The 18,408-nt window shown below is 34.3% G+C and overlaps 2 pseudogenes; one reads left to right on the top strand and one right to left on the bottom strand.

The window, feature by feature from the left end:
• The window catches only part of LOC127080923 (uncharacterized), a 100,644-nt pseudogene extending 85,299 nt beyond the window's left edge, over positions 1-15,345 (top strand).
• Positions 15,346-15,546: 201 nt separating this feature from the next.
• LOC127080922 (pentatricopeptide repeat-containing protein At1g09820-like) lies at positions 15,547-18,036 on the bottom strand (annotated as a pseudogene).
• Positions 18,037-18,408: the final 372 nt, after the last annotated feature.

Below are 18,408 nucleotides of genomic sequence, written 5' to 3'. Positions count from 1 at the left end.
GCTGAACATGTTCCTTGCCAAGAAACCTTTTCAGAGATCATATGCTTTTGCTGCCACCAAAGAGATAGATCATAAACCAATGTACTATCCTTCCTGTGATTCTGCACAGGGTCTTGAAGAAGGGATGTTCCAACATCTTTAAGAACATCAGTTATCTTGAGCTCCAAGGATAATCAATTAAATACTTGTACTTGGCACAAGTAGACATTGATCATAAATCCTTTCCCAATTATCCTTTCAGATACTTCCACCATAAGAATACTTCGAGAATACTCTTCTTGTGTCAACATCTTCTGCTTGCAAGCACCTCAACAGGTTTGAGAATCTTTCCAGATTAGATTCACCCTTAGGAATGAGAGAGATGAATCCTTCCTTGCAAATGTGTCACACAACAACCAGAACCCATGTGACACAGGTCAACAGCCAACCAGACCCTAGGCTGACCAAACGTAAGGAGGTTAACCAAAACTCCCCCTCAAATTAACAATCATGGAAACTCCACACCAATATCCACGCATTGTACACAAATGTCTCAACATGACATACACTATCCCTACCAGTGGCAACTAACTCTATGAGTTATTCATGTACATACTTCAATCACACCAATCAGACTCCAGCTGACCATAAGTACTAAAAAAAACACCAGTCAATAGTAGATATGCATTGCCAGAACATACTACCTCAACCAACCTCTGAATGAAATAGCAATCAGGTTACCCCATTACTGACTTCTAACATCCAGGGGACATGCCTTCCAACACAACATAGTACTTCAGGGAACAATTATCCAACCCTGATCAATCTACAGGAACAACATGAAATTTCACAATGTCACATCTCAACCAGCTCCACTTCTAGAGATCAGACTTCTAAAAGTGACCTTCTTGAGCACACACACAGTTGACCCTACCCTTGTAAACTTAGCACACACAGAGGTCTCCTCTTCCAGGTCAGGAGTAGGTTCCAAACAAAAGTATCCCTTTGTTTGACACCTAAAAACATCTGCTCTTCAACCAGTAGCTGCATACTTGTTGAACAACATGTTCTAACATCACATAGAACATTAGTTCCACCTCCTTGGAACAAACCCTCCTTGAAAGTCTTCAAGGTCTTCATATGCACTACCCAAGAGAGTAAAAGAATCAGTGATCAGGTGATTCTTACCATCCTGAAGTGAGAACGTCATGATGAGTGGACTTGAGGAGACTCAAGTATCTTTGACATCTTCAGTAGGTTATGATGAAATCTTGAATACAACAGTCTTCCATCCACATGAGGGGAAACTACATCAGAGTTTGAGTTTTGCCAGGTATTATGCAGCAGAAAACATAATACAACTCAACCTATGCACACACATTTCACCAGATCAGCCTCCAAGAACATACCAAGTGTGAATATGATTCAAAACTAGCACAGCTGTCCCACACAAAGGCCAATTGCCAACCTCCAGAGACAGGTACACACAGTTCCTGTCATGAATAGTCCATCCACCTACTTCAAGGGACCATTCAGGGAAATCACAGAACCTTCCACAGGTTCCAACATCAGTACTAACATAACTCCTTTCAAGATACCAGAAAGTATCACCCATGTATCTCATCCAGAAATAGAACAGGATGCCTGCTCTGATACCAATTGAAATTCTGGTGTAGTCAGAGTTCAAACGTTCTACTCCAAGTAATGACATCTGATCCAACATTGTTACTAATACAGCAAGACAGTTATACAAATTAAAACCCAGTACTGATATGCACACATTCACAGATGTCACGACATCTGCTACTATATCACCCTAGAATGGAAGAACACTCAGTTCTGTCCATCTGGTACAAAGACACAGCAGAGATCAAACAGAGCACTTACTTCTATTGAGCCTGCACAGTTATCAGCATGATGTCTCAACATTGATTCGAACATCACCTGGTACAACATTACAGTTTGACCTTATTTTATAACAGACAAAATTATAACGTGTAGAAGGTAAAAACACAAGTAATTGTTAACCCAGTTCAGTGCAACATCACCTACTCTTGGGGCATACCAAGCCAGGAAGAAGATCCACTATCAGTAGTATTAATTCAGAGTTAAACTCCCCCGCTTACAACTCTTCACTTAATCCCTATACAATGCAATCTATACCTAGGAACTCCTAGATAGAAACCTCCAGTTTCCATTCCTGTCACTACAAATACAATGTAATGCTAAACAACTTGAAGTTGCTTCACAGCTTCGATCAAGACCATAACAAACTCTTGCCTACAGGCTTTGAGTTACAAATAATCTCATGCCTTCGAGCACTGAGAAACACATGGTAACCTTCCCACAGGTTGGGAGGTTTACCTCACACACACCCCTAATTTAACATTATTTGAAGCTTACTAAAACTAGGTTATAATATCCTATTTATAACCTAAACACCCAACTGGATTTGGGCCTTCAGAAATCACAGCAAACTTCTCCTTTGCTGTTACAAAGCCAGCAAAAAACTTCTGCTACAATCAAGGTCTTCAATCTTTTACTTCCTAAAATATCTCCATATTTGGAAACTGTATATTCACCAAATATTCTGATTGAGTCTTCAAGATCTCCACAAATAACGCCACATAGGATTCTAACTAATCCCAGAATATTGAATCAGTTAACACATAACCGAATTAACTAATTCAGCTTTATACACAGGCGTGATGTCATAGTCACGATGTTATGACATCCTACATTACATGTTGGTCCAGATGTTGAACTTCTTCAACCCAACATATTAAAACAACAGAGGTGATTACATTATTTGTTTTACAAAATTAATGCCAATCCTAAGGTACTAACAGCAGCAAAAAGAATAGTCAAACTACTGTCATTGGCCCCCTGGAATGCCAATTTGGAATCAGGTGTTGTTTTTGGATTTCTTGATTCATCTTTGTTTTTGCTATTTCTATATTTTTCTTCGTATTAATATGCGCTAGCACTACAGCATTTCCATATGCTTGTTTCCAACCCTAAAAAGCAGAAGTTAAATATCCAAGTAAAGGACGCATTGGGATTTGCAGATTTGAGTATAGGTACAGGAGAGGTATGTATTATGTGCAATGCCTAAAGTATTTGGGTGATGTTTTATTCCTCATTTTCTCTACTTAATAGTTATGTACTTCATTCACAATCTACTGTTCATAGATAATACGATTAGTTTTTTTCTTTTTTGAACTTGCTGCTTAGCATCTTTTTTGTCATTTGTCAACTGTCCTCCTTCAACGATAGGCTTTGTCGTATTGAGTTTCAACGTTGGCACTTGAATAAAAAGTGAATAAGGGATTTTATAGTTAAGTTTGTATTTTCCCGCATGTGCATGTTTTCTTATTTGAAAATGTTTTCAGGTTGATTTGGGATCTCTTCAAGACACAGTACCAACAGACAAAATTGTGGTCTTACAAGGGGGTTGGGGTTTTAGAGGAAAGGGCTCATCTGGGGAGATATTGCTTAGGCTAACATATAAAGCCTATGTGGAAGACGAGGAAGATGACAAGACCGGGGAGGATTTGATTAATATAGATGCTTCAGATGATGAGTTGTCTGATACAGAAGAAGCAAATGTCACTGATCAAAAGGGTGTAAGAGATTCTATGTACCAAACAGATAAACAATCATTTATGGATGTTTTGGCTGCAATCATTGTTAGTGAAGAATTTCAAGGGATAGTAACATCTGAAGCTGGGTTTACCAAAGGTTCGGAAAATGGCTCAAATACAGCATCTAAAGTATCAAAATCTCCTGTTGCCAATGCAGAATCAACTCCTTCTAGTTCTGATAAATCTGAAGATTCTGGAGGTACCATACTTTTATAATATCTAATATAACCTTGTCTAACATGGATATGTATTATGTGAATGTTTGTAAGATTCATAAAGCTTCTCATATTCACGACGAAAATAAAAACTTTGAAATGCAGAGTCAGCCTTATTTTGGCTTGTTGTGATTACCGGCATGGCACTACTAATTGCTGTCAATATCAGTGGTTCAAGTATCTTCAATCCTTGAGACGGTCTTCGACAATCTTCACCTTGGTTCAGCTAAAGTAATTCTTAAGTCTTGTGCTCTTACTTCCATTGGATAGTTCAACTGCTTTATACTTCTTGTGTATGTTCTCCACAAAGTTAATTTTTTTTTTATCTTGCAGGTTGTGCAGAAGATTTTTAATCAGATATTTCTTTTAGCTACTAGTATAGTTTAGTATATTCATGAGTACTGTTGTGGAGCAAAGCATCTACTGACGGCGGGTGATTCATGGCTTCTTTTTGTGAGAGCTACAAATTTTAATTCAGCTTAAATATAAATGTATTGTTCGTATATATGCAAATACAACAATATTGTTTTTTACCATGAAATAATAAAATAGCAGGTTTTTTAACCATTACATTTGTCTGGGACTTCTTTTATAACATTTCCTATAAGTGAGAGCTACAAGTATTTAAAGATAAAAAAATACAAGACAGACAGAACGATAGTATCTAATCTCACGTCCATGCATTTCTTACACAGTTTAAAAACGATAGTTAAGAAACAACATGTAAGAAAGAGACTCCTCTATAATCAGATAACAATAAAATTAAAGAATGGTGAAGTGTTAAAAATTCTATTAAATCAAACTCGACATTGTGATCGATTTTTACAAGGTGATCTATACAATGATTTGTTTGATTCATAAGAAATAACACTTCAAATAAAAAAGAAGACAAATGAAGATTTTGAGTTTTCTGAGAGATGATCATATAAACCACAACAGAGAAACCTAAACTACTTATCATTCACAAACTGGACTAGTGGAGTTGGATTTCTTGAAAAAATTAGTAGGAGGCATCCATTTAACATTTATTATAAGTTACCTTTGCAATGAATGAATAAAAATATAACAAAATGTTGGTACCTCAATGATTACTTAAAAAATGCTCATGATTTTGAGAAAAAATGTTGGTTTGCAACAACACATGAATTTAGAGACTTAATTAAACGGTGGTTACTTATTCATCGACCAAATTACTTATTCATTAAAAGTTTAATCAATTTTAAGTTTGGAAATATCAATCCAAACATGCATGAAGTGTATGGAGCTTTTTGTCTTTTCCTGTTTAAAGATCGAGTAAGAGATCATGAAAATGTCTATAACACATGAATAAAGATAGAGTGTATGCATTATTCCTACTTTTCTCAGCAAAAAAAAAAGATATTTACAAGTTGATATTTATATTTTGAATCTTTGATGAAGCTCTACTCTAAACAGTAGATAAATAATACACTAATAACGAAAATCTAATCTTTCATCTCAAGTTCTTCCTAAGACATGCTAGAGATATTATACAAGTGTCCTTCTATATCAGGAATAAAGCCTTTCTCCAACATTTCCAATCTTACTATATCATATGTATTACGGTTTGGATTCAAACCCTTTTCCAACATCTCATTAAGAAGATTATTTGCAGCCTCTAGCTTGTTAATTTTACAATACCCTTTAATCAAAACATTATAAGTAACAACATTCGGCTGCTTTCGTTCTTTCTCCATTCTCGCCATCACGTTCAACGCTGCCTTAAGATTCCCCTCCATACAATAACCATCCATCAAAGTATTATATGTCACATGATTAGGTTTCAAACCAAGGTTGAACATTTCATTAAGTAACTTTTCTACATTTCTTGGTTTGCCGATTTTGCACGATCCATCTATCAAGATGTTGTATGTCACAACGTCGCCTTTTAAACCATTGTTCTCCATTTCAATTAGAAGATCCTTTGCAGCCCGTAAATCTCGTTCTCTGCACAGGCCTCCAATTAAGCAGTTATAAGTTGAAACATTCGGCAAAATCTCTTCGTCTAGCATTGAACTACGCAGTGCAAACCCTTCCTCCATCATCCCTTCCATACCGTATGCATCAATCATAGTATTGAATGTTATAGCATTGGGAACCAACTCTTGCTCGGTTATATCATCAAAAACCTTTTTTGCTTCCTTCATCATCTTCTTCTTAGAAAACCCATTCATAAGAGCATTATAAGTTACAATATTTGGCTTCAAACCCAAACCAACCATCTTATCCCACAAATCAACCGCCTCTTCTAGCTTACCGTTATTACATAAACCGTTTATCAGCGAGTTATAAGTAACTGTATTAGGTTTCAATCCCTACTTTTGCATCTCTTCAAAAGCCTTCTCTGCAGCCAATACATTCTCATGCTTACAAAACCCATCAATAAGAGTATTAAAAGTAACTTCATTCGGACAAATTTTCTCAGCAACCATTTTCTTCATAATAGCTTCAGCTTTGTACATTTTTCCAGCACCGCCCCTCTTGCAATAACCATCAACGAGAGTATTATAAGTAACCACATTCGGCAAAACTCCCCACGCCTTCATATCTTCAAAAACATCCTCCGCCTTGTTCAACTTACCACCACTACAAAGACCATTAACGAAAACATTAAATGTGTTCAAGTTTGGTCGGATTCTTCTCTTTATCATCTCCTTATACACATACTCCACATCACCAATTCTATTCTCCTTCACCAAAGCACTCAACAACGGATTACACGAAGTCAGCGATAATTTAAATCCATAAACATGAGCTCGCTTAAACCCTTCATAAGCAGAATGCATATCTAAATTTCTAACATACGCTAACACCAACATATCGATTATCAGAACAGTAGCACTGGATCGACCTCCGCCTAACAAAAGGGAGGGAAAAACAGAAGAAACTGTATGTTTCCTGTTTTAAACAAAGCTATCCAGAAAAGACCTAACTTTAGAGTACCTTTTCGAATTTGCTAGAGAATGTAAAAGTTTGGCAGTTGGTTCAAGATCATATGAAAATCTGAACTCTTTCTGAGACCAATTAAAGAACCTAAAAATAAGGTCTGAATCAATACCGGAATTAAGTAATTGATCTAGAAATGTTGCAGGTTTGGTTACTCTTAGATGAGATTTGAGCTCTGACCAGTGTTGTTTACTCAACCGCTCCGAAATCGTTGATATGCAGAAATTAGAGAAATACTTTATCAAAAAAACAACACATTGACAACGATTCAGTGGATTAACATTTAAGAATGAAATCTGTGTCACCTTGAATACATTGAGAAAGTTTGTGAGTAGTCATTGCTCCTGGTGTTTTTTCCTTGAATTGCGGCGTGATTCAAGGTGGTGCGGAGCTTTTTGCGGCGGTGGCTATCGCGGCCAGAAATCGAGATGGAATCGCATCCTCGCCGGGAGGGGATGGAATAAGGTGAAAGAAAAGGCTGAACGGACTTCAAGCTGTTTCTGGCCGAAGACGATCAAGTCGGATGTCGGAGTCACAAGAAAACGTTTGAAGGAGTGAATATAAAATCTGTTCACTTCAATTGTTGTAAACTTAATTCACTTACATTTGTGCACATTAGTTAACTTAATACTATAAAAAATGTTTTAAAATTACGTAATAAAGTTCTTTTATAAATGTTATTTTTTTTTTAAAATATTTTTTTTAATGATCAATTATAAAATTTAAGATAGTATTAATTGTTTTATTTTAATTATTCATAAATAATTTTTAAAAAAAAAAATATATATATATATAGTAAATAGTTAAGATTATTATAGATAAAATAATAATTATTATTTAAAAATTAATAATAATAATTAATTTTTTTAAAATATATAAAAAATTAAAAAATACGATTAAAAAGAAAACTGATGATTTAGTACCAATTTAGGGCATGCATTTGAAAAACAATGTCCAAATATACACATCAATTAAATCATATTTAAACTATAATCATTTGTATAAGAAACATGAACATTTAAAAATTTGAACAAATGACTAACTCATTTAAAAATGAACTAACCTGATTAATCAAGAAAATCGCAGTAGTTAGAAATTAAAACACCAGCATTCTTTTTTGCTTTTTCCTTTTTCTGTTGTTCCACACTTCACCTTGTTGACTCATTTACACCAATACTCCTGCAACATAAAACATCACACTCTTACCCATTTTCATTAAACATGTCTAACCGATTTTAAATGAGAGAGAGGGATCTAAGGAGGAGGAGGAGGGTTAAGAAATTGGAAAAATGAACAAAATGGAAGCTCCTTGTTTGTTGGAACAAGATCTGAGTAGAGAAAGAAAATGAAAACCTTTTGTTTGTTAAAATAAGAAGAAATCAAAACATTCGATGTGAGAGTAGTGGGTTACCAGTTGGGAGCATGAGCAGGTGTTGGTGATTTCAAGCTTCTAGTTTGTGTTTTCTTTTTACACCGGCAAATAATAGCTTAAATGTGTATTTAAAAAGTGGAGTATATTGTAAAAGGAAGATGAATAAGGTAAAAAAGAGGAGTATATTAAAAAACCCTAACAGAATAAGTGGGCCCAGCCGGTCAAACATTAAGTTTTGTTTTATTGTTACAGGAATCAAATAGGTTTCACGAGTCTGATTTTAAAACAGGCCTAATGAACCTTTGACCTATAACTTTCTAGCTTTTTACTGTTTCCACGTGATCACAACATCAAAAATAAATGTTTTACAATTTCAATTAAAATAATTGGTTTGGAAGTAAGTAAGTAGTAATTGTCTTAGATGAGATTTGATCTTTGACCAGTGTTGTTTACTCAACAGCTCCGAAATCGTTGATATGCAGAATGTGTTGGAGATTGGACCTGTAAGAAGAAATTAGAGAAATACTTTATCAAAAAAACAACACATTAACAACGATTCAGTGAATTAACATTTAAGAATGAAATCTGTGTCACCTTGAATACATTGAGAAAGTTTGTGAGTAGTCATTGCTCCTGGTGTTTTTTCCTTGAATCGCGACGTGATTCAAGGTGGTGCGGGGCTTTTTGCGGCGGTGGCTTTCGCGGCCAGAAATCGAGATGGAATTGCATCCTCGCCTGGAGGGGATGGAATAAGGTGAAAGAAATGGCTGAACGGATTTCAAGCTGTTTCTGGCCAAAGACGATCAAGTCGGATGTCGGAGTCACAAGAAAATGTTTGATGGAGTGAATATAAAATCTGTTCACTTCAATTTTTGTAAACTTAATTCACTTACATTTGTGCACATTAGTTAACTTAATAATATATCACAAATTAATATTAAATTTCTATATTACAATGAATAATCTAATATAATATTTATCTATAAAAACAACATCTACAAAATAAATAAATAAAACCTTAATTATCCTTTTAAAAGATAGTTTAAATTGTTTGAAATTCGGGATTATTTTGTACTAAACATCATTTTTCATCAATACAACATTTTAACTCACTTACTCATCATTGAAAAACATGTTTAATTTAAAAACAACTTTTCATTTTTTAAAGAATAATCCATTACGTTTTGTTTGACAACTCAACCGAAACGTTGAAAGTTGAAAAACCATTTTACAATTCTTTGGGAAAGCAAATGTATGTCCTCTATTTAAACACTGATATGTGCTATACCATTCATAGGCAGACGAAAGAATGTGTCGCGGTATGAAAAATTATCATGAGTGCATGCATGCTCGAGATAATAATATAGTAGTCATCGAATTTTATTTATTCTAAAAAAAAGGAAAATATCGATAAAACTCTTAAAGAAAAAGAAAATGATCGTCGCAATCCAATTCGGATTCAGGAGTCGATTATGCGAGAAGAAAGTATTAACACTTCTCGCACATGTTGTACACAACGAGAACCATTTAGTTAGATTTGCGAATAGAATGTTAGCTTAGGTTATTTGCTTTCTTCGAGTTATTAAAAGGGAAAAAGAATAGGACTAAAAATATGATTTTTATTAGGGTATCCGACGAGACATTGAATTTTACTCGTATGTAACCCCAGGTGCGATGGGGAACTCGAGACTATGTAGTTCCGGCTAGCAAATATTTGTGTGCTTGGTCAATTTTAGCAAAAGTTACTTAGTCGCATTCGAGAAGAAAACAAATTTTTATTGTCCAAAACATGGAAAAGTGAACATTGACATCGCGTAAGAATGGATAACATAACTTAGAATCTCACAAAGTTATTTTTTCACTGCATTATAGTGGAAAGCGTTCTAACTTCTTGCGCATGGTAAGAACGAAACTTTGTTTGCATCGTCTCGGAATGAATGAATCATCTTTCGTTTGTGAAAAGGTTTTGACATCGCGCTAAGGCAGAATATATGAAATTTGATTGGTTGAGTATGTTTTTTAGTTGATGACGAATGCTCGGATGGTCGAGCTATACGACTCGTATTCAAACACTCAGGGAAAATAGTAGTATACACCAAACCGTTCATTTTCTCCTGGTTAATTGCGAAATGTTTAGATATGAATGACAAGTACTTAACAAGCAAGCTATACAACAAATGTTGTGTACTCGGGGAAAAGAGAAGCATATACCAAACTATTCCTTTTGCATCCAATTTTGCTGCGAAAAGATTTTTGATGTGAAATGGATTTTGATTGTGAAAGAGGTTTGTATGAATCAGGTTATAAGTTTTTAATCAATGACAAATGTTTAAATAGTCAAGCTATATGACTCGTATCCAAACAACCGATGAAAATAGTGATATACACCAAATCGTTCCTTTTGTATATTATTTATGAAAGATATTTGAAATGATTAAGTGTTTTGATTTGATTTTGAAAATGAACTTGATATGGATCAAGGTTTGATTTGCGTTTGAAAATGGTTTTAATCACAAATTTCGAAGAAAAAATGGATTATTCACTCCTCTTCGATTCGCAAACAAGGTTCTACTAATTGGAACGCCAATTCCACTACACGGGGTGCTAAAAGTTTCGTACTTGATAATAGGGTTTCAAATGATGAACTTGAAGAAGGTAAGTTGCAAGATTCACAAGTTCAATTGGGTTCAAACTTCACTACTTTTCAAGAGGATCCGATTGTGGATAAGCTTAGAACTCACTTGGGTGTGATTCACCCGATTCCGTCGCCTCCTATAAACGGAAACATTGCTGGTTTGTTTGTGTTTTTTTTTCTTTGTTGGTGTTGTTTTTGATAAATTGTGGACTTTTAGGAAAAAGGAGAAACAAAGTTAGTAGTAGTGGAGATAGTTTTCGTGGTGTGTGGCCTCAAGTGCCTACTAGTTTTTCTTTTTTTTTTTGGAAAAGGATTTGCAGAGGAAAGAGTCGGTTGAATGGGTGAACATTGTTTTGGGGAAGTTGTGGAAGGTTTATAGAGGTGGACTTGAAACTTGGGTTATTGGGTTGCTTCAACCTATTATTGATGATTTAGAGAAGCCTGATTATGTTGAAAGAGTTGAGATTAAGCAATTTTCATTAGGGGATGAACCTTTATCTGTTAGGAATGTTGAGCGCAGAACTTCTCGGCGTGTCAATGATTTACAGTATGTTTTTCTTCTCTTGTGCTTTATTCAATTGCTATAAGTTATGTTTTTCTTCTTTGTTTAAGTTAAATGTTCTATTCGCTATCAAATATTGAAAAAATTGATCTTTTAGCTTGGTATGCTTCATTTGAACTAGAATTGTTGTTCTGGTAATGTTTTTTATCATATCTTTTTGTAGAAAGGGTTAGTTTTGGATTTTGGAGTATTTTTTAGTAATACTATTTTTGGATTTATATTCCTGAGATCCAAGGCTATTGTGTTATTTATTCTTTATTATCATATGGTTAATATAAGCAATTTATTTCCCTTGGTTTTATCTAGGTACCAGATAGGCCTTAGGTATACTGGAAGTGCCTGCATGCTGTTAAGTCTTTCTCTTAAATTTGGTATTATTCCAATTGTTGTACCTGTTCGTGTTCGAGATTTTGATATTGACGGTGAACTTTGGGTAAAATTGAGACTAATACCAACAGAACCTTGGGTCGGTGCTGCTTCGTGGGCTTTTGTTTCACTTCCAAAGATTAAATTTGAGCTGTCTCCATTCCGTTTGTTCAATTTAATGGGTATGCCATTTTTTTGTGAATCTTAGAAATTATATTATTTATATTTACTTGGATCTGAGTGACTTTGTAGGCAAATCAATTAGAAACATAGCTTTTGTAGAAAATAGTTACAAAAACAAGATGTGCTGTGAATGTCATTTGTGTCTGCTCGACAAAAATTGATAATCTACACTACACCATGGTCCATTGTGATAGCTAACCACAAAAACAAGTGAATATTATCTTACTTCTTAAAGCTGTTTGACAAAGAACGAATAGTATAACTGTATGAATGAGTTAATTTTGTGCCATTTCCCTAAGCATCTTTTGACAATGGACTTGCACATGATTCCTGGTGCTGATGAGAGTTATGTGTTGGTTGGTATGGTTGTTGTAAAAGGTTATAAAGACTAGTTTGATACCCCTTCTTTACTCGTGAAATTGGAGTCTTAATGGCCAACTTAACAAATTAAACCATGTATCCTCCCTTTTCGCTGCCAACATTGTGTCACAAATCAGCTCTCCCAAATACTTAGGTTGTTACTTGTTAGGTAAGGGCTCTTGATTAGTGTTGAACCGAAGTGTCTCCACACGTAGGATTCTTTTAATGTTATGGACATTACACAGGCACAACTATGTTGCATTTACATTTATTTAGTTTTATTTTAAGAGTTACGGTGGCAATGATTATATTTGGGATCACTTGGTCATAGAAGCTTTTATACAATAATATGAAGAAACTACTCTCCCAAAAGCCTAATCTATATGGTTAAGACTTGTGTTTTTTTAATATTTTGATATGGTGTATTTCCTGTCTGGTATTTTAATTTGATAATATACAGTTTTTTTGTTTGTTTTGATATTTCATAGGTAACATGTCATTTCCTTGCATTTCAAAGACATATTTTTGAAGAATATCTAACATATTGTTGCTGACATTTTTTGTTTTTTTTCCTTCTTTTGTACATTGTTCTCTCAATGTAAGTTCCATTTATTTTTTTAGCTGTTATAACTTATAAGCTCATTGCAATTGATGCTTGTGAAGCAGAGTGTACACTTGTGTGAATGCATTTTTAAAGTGGTACTACTATCTATAAAATATTATTAGAACATGCATTTGATGCTAATTTTACTAGTTATAGAAAGTAACTACACTTTGGAAACTTTTTATACTCCAGATGAAATATTTATTTGATTAATAGTCGACGGCTATTCAATTTTTTAAAATTTAGAAGTTGAGTTCTCCTTTGTTTCAATTTAGTCCGCAGATTTCCTGTTCTCTTCATACTTATGGATCTATTATCTCTAGATTGGCTGTGGAAATTGGGTTTTTTTTCATGTCATTAGTTGTAATGTAATTATTCTGGCCTTTCTGTTGTAGGTTTTTGACGAAACTTATTACAGTAGATTTACCTAGACTATTTGTACGGCTAAACAAAATTGTTTTGGACTTCCAGAAGGGAAAAGCTGTTGGTCCTGTCACTGTGGGTCCCGTCGCTGATGGTGTTAAAGATGGAGAAATGCAAGAAGGAAACATGGATTTTGTTGGTGAACTATCCGTCACTCTTGTGGATGCTAGAAAGCTTCCTTATCTTTTTGGTAAATTCTATAGTCTTGTATTTTCTTTTAAGTAGATTTTTGCCTATTTTTTTTGGATTATTTGTACTCCATCGGGACTTTCTTTGCTATTTAATAGATTTTCTTTTTGAAGTCTATTTTGTAATTTATGTTATGTGAACATGGTTTTTGTTTTATCCCCTATTCAGTATCCACAAAAGTTTAGTTACGGAATAATGTGAGTTATGTTGTACTGTCTACCATACTCAAATTTTATTCTGTTTTTTCAGCCAAGACAGATCCATACGCAGCAAAAAGAACAGTCAAACTACTGTCATTTGCCCCCCTGGAATGCCAATTTGGAATCAGGTGTTGTTTTTGGATTTCTTGATTCATCTTTGTTTTTGCTATTTCTATATTTTTCTTCGTATTAATATGCGCTAGCACTACGGGATTTCCATATGCTTGTTTCCAACCCTAAAAAGCAGAAGTTAAATATCCAAGTAAAGGACGCATTCGGATTTGCAGATTTGAGTATAGGTACAGGAGAGGTATGTATTATGTGCAATGCCTAAAGTATTTGGGTGATGTTTTATTCCTCATTTTCTCTACTTAATATGTATGTACTTCATTCACAATCTACTGTTTATAGATAATACGATTAGTTTTTTTCTTTTTTGAACTTGCTGCTTAGCATCTTTTTTGTCATTTGTCAACTGTCCTCCTTCAACGGTAGGCTTTGTCGTATTGAGTTTCAACGTTGGCACTTGAATAAAAAGTGAATAAGGGATTTTATAGTTAATTTTGTATTTTCCCGCATGTGCATGTTTTCTTATTTGAAAATGTTTTCAGGTTGATTTGGGATCTCTTCAAGACACAGTACCAACAGACAGAATTGTGGTCTTACAAGGGGGTTGGGGTTTTAGAGGAAAGGGCTCATCTGGGGAGATATTGCTTAGGCTAACATATAAAGCCTATGTGGAAGACGAGGAAGATGACAAGACCGGGGAGGATTTCATTGATATAGATGCTTCAGATGACGAGTTGTCCGATACAGAAGAAGCAAATGTCACTGATCAAAAGGGTGTAAGAGATTCTATGTACCAAACAGATAAAGAATCATTTATGGATGTTTTGGCTGCAATCATTGTTAGAGAAGAATTTCAAGGGATAGTAACATCTGAAGCTGGGTTTACCAAAGGTTCGGAAAATGGCTCAAATACAGCATCTAAAGTATCAAAATCTCCTGTTGCCAATGCAGAATTAACTCCTTCTAGTTCTGATAAATCTGAAGGTTCTGGAGGTACCATACTTTTATAATCTCTAATATAACCTTGTCTAACATGGATATGTATTATGTGAATGTTTGTAAGATTCATAAAGCTTCTCGTATTCAGGACGAAAATAAAAACTTTGAAATGCAGAGTCAGCCTTATTTTGGCTTGCTGTGATTACCGGCATGGCACTACTAATTGCTGTCAATATCAGTGGTTCAAGTATCTTCAATCCCTGAGACGGTCTTCGACAATCTTCACCTTGGTTCAGCTAAAGTAATTCTTAAGTCTTGTTCTCTTACTTCCATTGGATAGTTCAACTGCTTTATACTTCTTGTGTATGTTCTCCACAAAGTTAATTTTTTTTTATCTTGCAGGTTGTGCAGAAGATTTTTAATCAGATGTTTCTTTTAGCTACTAGTATAGTTTAGTATATTCATGAGTACTGTTGTGGAGCAAAGCATCTACTGGCGGCGGGTGATTCATGGCTTCTTTTTGTGAGAGCTACAGATTTTAATTCAGCTTAAATATATATTTATTGTTCGTATATATGCAAATACAACGATATTGTTTTTTACTAGGCAATAATAAAATAGCAGGTTTTTTAACCATTACATTTGTCTGGGACTTCTTTTATAACATTTCCTATACGTGAGAGCTACAGGTATTTAAAGATAAAAAAATACAAGACAGACAGAACGATAGTATCTAATCTCACGTCCATGCATTTCTTACACAGTTTAAAAACGATAGTTAAGAAACAACATTTAAGAAAAAGACTCCTCTATAATCAGACAACAATAAAATTAAAGAATGGTGAAGAGTTAAAAATTCTATTAAATCAAACTCGACATTGTGATCGATTTTTACAAGGTGATCTTTACAAGTGTCCTTCTATATCAGGAATAAAGCCTTTCTCCAACATTTCCAATCTTACTATATCATATGTATTACGGTTTGAATTCAAACCCTTTTCCAACATCTCATTAAGAAGATTATTTGCAGCCTCTAGCTTGTCAACTTTACAATACCCTTTAATCAAAACATTATAAGTAACAACATTCAGCTGCTTTCGTTCTTTCTCCATTCTCGCCCTCATGTTCAACGCTGCCTTAAGATTCCCCTCCATACAATAACCATCCATCAAAGTATTATATGTCACATGATTAGGTTTCAAACCAAGGTTGAACATTTCATTAAGTAATTTTATGCATTTCTTGGTTTGCCGATTTTGCACGATCCATCTATCAAGATGTTGTATGTCACAACGTCGCCTTTTAAACCATTATTCTCCATTTCAATTAGAAGATCCTTTGCATCCCGTAAATCCCGTTTTCTGCACAGGCCTCCAATTAAGCAGTTATAAGTTGAAACATTCGGAAAAATCTCTTCGTGTAGCATTGAACTACGCAGTGCAAACCCTTCCTCCATCATCCCTTCCTTACAGTATGCATCAGTCATAGTATTGAATGTTATAGCATTGGGAACCAACTCTTGCTCGGTTATATCATCAAATACCTTTTTTGCTTCCTTCATCATCTTCTTCTTACAAAACCCATTTATAAGAGCATTATAAGTTACAATATTTGGCTTCAAACCTAAACCAACCATCTTATCCCACAAATCAACCGCCTCTTCTAGCTTACCGTTATTACATAAACCGTTTATCAGCGAGTTATAAGTAACTGTATTAGGTTTCAATCCCTGCTTTTGCATCTCTTCAAAAGCCTTCTCTGCAGCCAATACATTCTCATCCTTACAAAACCCATCAATAAGAGTATTAAAAGTAACTTCATTCGGACAAATTTTCTCAGCAACCATTTCCTTCATAATAGCTTCAGCTTTCTACATTTTTCCAGCACCGCCCCTCTTGCAATAACCATCAACGAGAGTATTGTAAGTAACCACATTCGGCAAAACTCCCCACGCCTTCATATCTTCAAAAACATCCTCCGCCTTGTTCAACTTACCACCTCTACAAAGACCATTAACGAAAACATTAAATGTGTTCATGTTTGGTCGAATGCTTCTCTTTATCATCTCCTTATACACATACTCCACATCACCAATTCTATTCTCCTTCACCAAAGCACTCAACAACGGATTACACGAAGTCAGCGATAATTTAAATCCATAATCTTGAGCTCGCTTAAACCCTTCATAAGTAGAATGCATCTCTAAATTTCTAACATACGCTAACACCAACATATCGATTATCAGAACAGTAGCACTGGATCGACCTCCGCCTAACAAAAGGGAGTGAAAAACAGAAGAAACTGTATGTTTCCTGTTTTTAACAAAGCTATCCAGAAAAGACCTAACTTTGAGTACCTTTTCGAATTCGCTAGAGAATGTAAAAGTTTGGCAGTTGGTTCAAGATCATATGAAAATCTGAACTCTTTCTGAGACCAATTAAAGAACCTAAAAACAAGGTCTGAATCAATTAAGTAATTGATCTAGAAATGTTGCGGGTTTGGTTACTCTTAGATGAGATTTGAGCTCTGACTAGTGCTGTTTACTCAACAGCTCAGAAATCGGTGGTATGCAGAATCGAGATGGAATCGCATCCTCGCCGGGAGGGGATGGAATAAGGTGAAAGAAAAGGCTGAATGGATTTCAAGCTGTTTCTGGCCAAATACGATCAAGTCGGATGTAGAAGTCACAAGAAAATGTTTGATGGAGTGAATATAAAATCTGTTCATTTCAATTTTTGTAAACTTAATTCACTTGCATTTGTGCACATTAGTTAACTTAATACTATAAAAAAATGTTTTAAAATTACGTAATAAAGTTCTTTTATAAATGTTATTTTTTTTTTAAATATTTTTTTTAATGATCAATTATAAAATTTAAGATACTATTAATTGTTTTATTTTAGTTATTCATAAATAATTTTTAAAATATATATATATATATATATATATATATATATATATAATAAATAATTAAGAATATTATAGATAAAATAATAATTATTATTTAAAAATTAAAATTAATAAATAATTTTTTTAATATATATAAAAAATAAAAAAATACGATTAAAAAGAAACTGATGATTTAGTACCAATTTAGGGCATGCATTTGAAAAACAATGTCCAAATATACACATCAATTAAAGCATATTTAAACTATAATGATTTGTATAAGAAACATGAACATTTTACCAATCTGAACAAATGACTAACTCATTTAAAAATGAACTAACCTGATTAATGAAGAAAATCACAGTAGTTAGAAATTAAAGCACCAGCATTCTTTTTTCCTTTTTCCTTTTTCTGTTGTTCCACACTTCACCTAGTTGACTCATTTACACTAATACTCCTGCAACATAAAACATCACACTCTTACCCAGTTTCATTAAACATGTCTAACCGATTTTAAATGAGAGAGAGAGAGGGATCTAAGGAGGAGGAGGAGGGTTAAGAAATTTGAAAAATGAACAAAATGGAAGCTCCTTGTTTGTGGGAACAAGATCTGAGTAGAGAAAGAAAATGAAAACCTTTTGTTTGTTAAAATAGGAAGAAATCAAAACATTCGATGTGAGAGTAGTGGGCTACCAGTTGGGAGCATGAGCAGGTGTTGGTGATTTCAAGCTTCTAGTTTGTGTTTTCTTTTTACACCGGCAAGTAATAGCTTAAATGTGTATTTAAATAGTGGAGTATATTGTAAAAGGAAGATG

Source organism: Lathyrus oleraceus, chromosome 5 (genome assembly GCF_024323335.1).
Source record: "Lathyrus oleraceus cultivar Zhongwan6 chromosome 5, CAAS_Psat_ZW6_1.0, whole genome shotgun sequence".
NCBI lineage: Eukaryota > Viridiplantae > Streptophyta > Magnoliopsida > Fabales > Fabaceae > Lathyrus > Lathyrus oleraceus.
This window is presented reverse-complemented; position numbering and strand designations above follow the sequence as displayed.